Source organism: Trifolium pratense, linkage group LG3 (assembly GCF_020283565.1).
Source record: "Trifolium pratense cultivar HEN17-A07 linkage group LG3, ARS_RC_1.1, whole genome shotgun sequence".
Classification (NCBI taxonomy): Eukaryota; Viridiplantae; Streptophyta; class Magnoliopsida; order Fabales; family Fabaceae; genus Trifolium; species Trifolium pratense.
In genome coordinates this window covers 9,631,253-9,637,528 of record NC_060061.1, presented here as the reverse complement: position 1 = coordinate 9,637,528, position 6,276 = coordinate 9,631,253, and positions in this window count along the sequence as shown.

Genomic DNA, 6,276 nt, shown 5'->3' with positions numbered 1-6,276 from the left:
TATATTTAGTATATGATATGTTAAGGCAAATGCAATCACTGAGTTCTCATTGACATAGGCAAGGCCTTATATAGCTCTTGCAAAACAGTTACAATCAATCAACAACAAACTAACAAACTTATCCAACTAACTTGTGCCTTAAGCAACCACGCGCGCGCAGGCCTAGCAGCCGCAGTTGGCTCACACGCGGGCTTGGCTTGCCAATGAGCATGCCTGCAGCTCACACTCTAACAATGCCTCTCCTAAACTGCATACTATACAAAGATTCAGTTTACAATTACATCTTGCACAATTACATCTTCAATCTTATACAAGCCTAGCATATCCCTGATCCTACAAAAGTTGTCAAGGCTCAAAGCCTTAGTCATAATATCAGCAACTTGCTCAAAGGATGAACAATGCAGCATTTGAATCTTTCCCTCTTTGGTTAGATCCCTAAGAAAATGAAATCTGACATCAATGTGCTTGCTTCTTCCATGCATCACTGGATTCCTTGATAGCTTAATTGAAGAGCTATTATCACAGTATACAGTGATGCATTCTTCCTTGCCTGCACAGATATGAGCAAGAACCCTAGACAACCAAATGGCTTGACAAGCACAATTGGCTGCTGCTATGAATTCTGCCTCAGTGGTGGATAGTGTTACAATAGGCTGTTTCTTAGAGGACCATGAAACTACTTTAGAGCCAATCATAAACACATAACCTGATGTGCTTTTCCTGTCATCTAAGTCACCTGCATAATCACTATCAGACCAGCCAGATAGTTCCTCACCATTTCTCTTTTCATACCACAATCCATAGCTAATGGTGCCCTTCAAGTACCTGAGAATTCTCTTGACTGCAGCAACATGGATATCTGTAGGCCTCTCCATAAACCTTGCCACCAAGCAAACTGAGAAAGCCAAATCTGGTCTAGTAGCAAGCATATACATCAGACATCCTACCATCTGTTTGTAATTAGTTGCATCACATGCTGTTCCATTTTCATCTTTCATCAATTTGTTGCCTGGCACTATAGGGTTGCACACACCATTACAGTTTTCCATATTGAACCTCTTGAGAATTTCAAAAGCATATTTCTGCTGGGACATGAATATACCTTCCTTGGTCTGCTTTACTTCAACTCCAAGGAAATACCTCATTCTTCCTAGGTCAGTCATAGCAAAATTCTTTTCCATGGACTTCTTGAATTCATCAAACAATCTTTGATCATTACCAGTAAAAATCAAATCATCCACATACAAGCTTACAATGATCACCTTGCTTTCTGTTTCTTTCTTTACAAAGAGAGTGTGTTCATGAGCACACTTCATGAAGCCTTCCTTGCAAAAATAGGCTTCTATTTTACTATACCAAGCTCTAGGGGCTTGCTTCAATCCATAAAGAGACTTTTTCAACTTGTAAACCATATCTTTCCCTGCTTTCTGATAACCTAAAGGCTGTTCAACATATACTTCCTCATCCAGCTCACCATGTAAGAAAGCACTTTTTACATCAAGTTGAAATACACACCAGTTTCTAGCTGCAGCTATAGCCAACAAGGTTCTAATGGTATCCCATCTAGCCACAGGAGCAAAAACTTCATTGTAGTCAATGCCCTGCTGCTGAGTATATCCCTTTGCCACCAATCTTGCTTTGTATTTATCTATCTTTCCCTGTTCATTATATTTTGTTTTATAGATCCATTTGACTCCAATTTTCTTAGCTCCAGAAGGAAGATGTGTTAGTTCCCAAGTATCATTACTTTCAATGGCTGTAATTTCATTATCCATGGCTTGCCTCCAGACATCATGCTTTGCAGCATCATTGTAAGATATAGGATCTTCACTTGGAATGAAAAAAGCTTGGTTGTTACTGCTTTCTCCAATCTCAATGTCACCTGTTTCATAATCATTCAAGTAATCAGGCCTCTTTGAAACTCTTTTGCCCAATGGATTTTCATTATTTCCATCTTCCTCTTCTGAATCAGACACAACTAGATCCATTTCTTCACTCTGAGAATTGCTGGCTTGTTCTTCAGCATCATTGTCTGTCTCATGTGCATAACCTGTGGTAGGGATTTCAACATCATCACAGTCAATTAACTGTCTCATCTTGTTGGAATTTTCAGTATTCTTATCATCCCAATTCCACTGTTTGCTTTCATCAAACTTGACATCTTTGCTGACAACAATTCTCTTTTTAACTGGATTGATGACATTAGTCATTACATGGAAATAAAGACCATTTTCAAGTGATTTTAGAGGTTTTTGACTTAAATCATGAAGAATAAGACATTGATTTGAAGCTACATGCGAAGGAAGATAGCAAATAAAAATTGATGGAAATTGAAGGACTTTTACGCCTGGGGCGGAAGTTTTTCCGCCTGGGGCGGAAATTTCACTGAAAAATCAAGATTGCTCTCTGTTTTGCCGTTTCAGGCGAAATTTCTTGTGCCTGAAACGTAATTCTTTACGCCTGGGGCGGAAATTCTGTGCCTCAGGCGGAAAACGTTACTTTTGATCATTTTTATAAAAAGGAAACATCAGATCTGGATCATTATCGAATTTTTACGCAAAAGAATAGCTATTGGAGCGATTTTGGAGGATCAAGAGCGACCAAGCAAGGATTCCAGTGTGGAAACACATCAAGATTCTTCTTGTAATCATGCTTTCTTTCATTTTATTTGATGTAATTTCTGAATTTGCAATGTCTAGCTAAATTCTCATGATTGGTCCTTAGGTGATTCTAATTACTTTTGATCTTGAACTATGTGATTGTCATATGATATGATTAATGAATTACGAAGTTAGTTTCTATTGATTGTTCTTTGTGCTTAATGCTTTGTATGAATTCGCGACTTATATGATGATTGCAATGATTTGTTTTACTATGACGATAGGAATAAATCATCGATCTAGGAACGATTGATCAATTAATTTTCACTTAAGAAATTTTGGATTGTTAATTGAGATTAAAAGATTAAAGTTTTTCTTCCTCACATGATCATAGGTCTTACTAAGAAATTAGGGATTGATGATCATGAGAGAGGATTATGTTACCAAGACATTGGGCATAATCAATTGTGTTTTAATCAAATCATGAAACTAATTTGAATAATTCGTTATCATACATGGCGTTACCAAGAGAAATAGTAATTAGATGACCCAAAAAGGACCAATCGCTTTTCTTACATCAATCTAAACACCAAAGCAATTCCAAAGTTTAAAAATTTGAACTTGAAACCAAACAAGAACCCCCTTTTACAATTTATGTCAATTTACACGAGTATGTCTTCAATTTACAATTGATTTACAACAATCCCTGTGGAAAGAACGATTTTATTATACTACTTGACGGCTATTTAGTACACTTGCTAAATTTTCATCAAGTTTTTGGCGCCGTTGCCGGGGATTGTTGATTAAATCAACAAGGCAATTGAGTCATACTTTTAAATTTTATTGTTTTATTGATTAAGTTTTTGTTTATTTTAATTATAAATATATAAAAAAAAAAATATATAAGTTCTGAATTTTATTTTCATTTTCATTCTTGTGTAGTGCAGTTGCTTCTTAAGGTATTTTCTGGTTGTTTATGCAAGGTAGGAGAGTAGCAAGAGAACTAATCTTTGATCCTGAAATAGAGAAAACGGCTAAAGCAAACAGAAAAGCAGTTCGGTTAGCCCGAGAGGTTGCCCGGTTAGCAGGTGTTGCACAAGAAAGTAGTGAAGAAGCGGTTTCTAGTCCAGACACATCGGACAACGAAGCCAACATCATGGCTGAGAATCCACCTCCACCAGTTGTGCCTGAGAGGACGTTAGGAGACTATGGGCAAAGAAACAATGGAGAGCTTGCCAATCTGGGTTTTCAACCGAGGAATCATGTGTCATTTGATATCAAGAATTCAGTGCTCAGCGCCCTCAAAGAGAATCAATACTCAGGGGCAGAAACACAATGTCCAAATCTCCACCTGGAGCATTTCTATGAAGCTTGTGACTACACAGACCCACCAGGAGTATCTGAATCAGATAAAAGATTAAGGCTTTTCAAGTACTCGTTAACTGGAAGAGCTAAAGACTGGCTGGACACAATACCACCTAACACCATCACTACTTGGCAAGAGCTAGAGATGAAATTCATGGATAGGTACTTTCCAATTCACAAGTATCTTGAAAGAAGAGCTGACATTACAAGTTTTGAGCAAGGAGACTCCGAAACATTGTATGATGCCTGGGAAAGATTCAAACTAAGCCTGAAGAAGTGTCCTAAGCATGGGCTCGATAGTCATACTCAAATGCAGCATTTCACACAAGGATTGAGAGCTCAAACTAGAATGTTTCTAGATGCATCGGCAGGTGGATCTTTGAAAAATAAAAATCAAACTCAAGCCAGAGAGTTGGTGGAATCCATGGCTCAAAATGAATACAGAGTTGAAAATGATCGTGGTGCAAAGAAGAAGGCAGGCATGATAGAGCTTGATACTCAAACTACTCTTTTGGCCCAATCTACATTGATGAATTCTCAAATGGCAGCTGTGTTGAAACACCTCACTAGCACTCCTAATGCCCAAATGCCAGTCATGGCAGCTAATGAAGTGAAATGTGATTTTTGTGGACAAGGGCATGCTAATGGCCAATGTTTTCCTGAAGGGTCAGAAGAGGCAAAGTACCTAGCCAACTTCAAAAGGAACAACCCTAAGTATGATCCATATTCAAACACTTATAACCCAGGTTGGAGAGATCATCCAAACTTTGGTTGGGGAGGAAATCAAAACTCAAATCAATCTCAACAACAATCTTCTTCACAAAACTCTCAACAAAGGAGACCTTCTCAATTAGAGGATACACTTACTCAATTCATAAAGGTGACTCAAGGGAACTTCGAAGCTATGAAGGTTAGCCAAGATCAAATGAAAGCCAACCAAGATGTTGCCAACAAGAATCATGAAGCTTCAATTAAGAACTTGGAAACTCAAGTTGGGCAATTGTCAAGGCAATTCGCGGCTACTCAAAATAATGGTTTTGAAGGTTCTACAAAGGATAATCCGAGGAATGAAAGTTGCAAGGCGATTAATTTGAGAAATAGAGTGGTTCCTTCACCTGAGACTGTAACGAAGAAAAAGAGTGAGTCTAGTGTTGAGGGAGTAAAAGAAAAAAATAATGTTGAGGGAGAAGTTGAAAATGAGAATGAGGGAGAAGTTGAGAATGAGTTAGAGAAAATGATTGAGAGTGAGAAAGAGGAGTTAGTTGAAGATGAGAAAGAGAAAAAAATTGAAAAAGAGAATGATGAGAAGTTAGTTGAAAAGAAAGGCAAGGGTGTAGAGGAGAAAGAAAGTTCTGTCCATGCTAAATTGCCATATCCGCGCAAGAAAAAGGCAAAGGCTAATGATCACCAACAATTCAAAAAGTTTATGAAGATGCTTCATGATCTCCAAATTAACATTCCTTTTGCTGAAGTGTTGGAACAGATGCCTGTCTATGCCAAATTCATGAAAGAACTTATGACAAAGAAGCGGAGACCTCTTGATGATGATACAGTGGAGATGACAGAGGAATGCAGTGCCATAATTCAAAAGAAACTTCCTCAAAAGAAGAAGGATCCTGGAAGCTTTACCATACCATGCTCAATAGGTAACATCTCTGTGGGTCGAGCTCTATGTGATTTAGGAGCTAGCATCAACCTAATGCCATTGTCAATGATGAAGAAGATACCCGGAGCTGTTGCAAAACCCACAAAGATGCAGCTCTCTTTAGCTGATCGTTCTATTGTACATCCTCACGGCGTACTTCATGATGTTTTGGTAAGAGTTGCTGAATTTGTTTTTCCGGCTGATTTTGTAATTCTTGATATGGAAGATGATGCCGAGGTAGAGCCGTTATTATTGGGTAGGCCATTCTTAGCTACCGGAAGAGCATTGATTGATGTAGAGATGGGAGAACTTATGTTGAGAACACATGGGGAACAAGTCATGTTTAACGTGTTCAAAGCTATGAAACACCAAGATGATGAGCCGCAATGTTACAAGGTTGACGTAATTGAGGAAGTGGTAGAAGATGTCTTAGTGGAAGAAACACCATCCTTACCATTAGAAAGAGTAATTGTTAATTCCATTGATGATTTGGAAGAGGAATGGGACAAGGAGATTGAAATTTGTCTCCGTCAACTTGAAGCATGTAAAGAAGAAGAAGCACAAAAAGATGTTGAAAATGTGTATGCTGTGGAAGAGAAAGCTAGTGGTAAGGAGGACCTAAAAGTTACTATTCCGGAGTTGAAAGAGCTTCCCCCTCACTTAAAA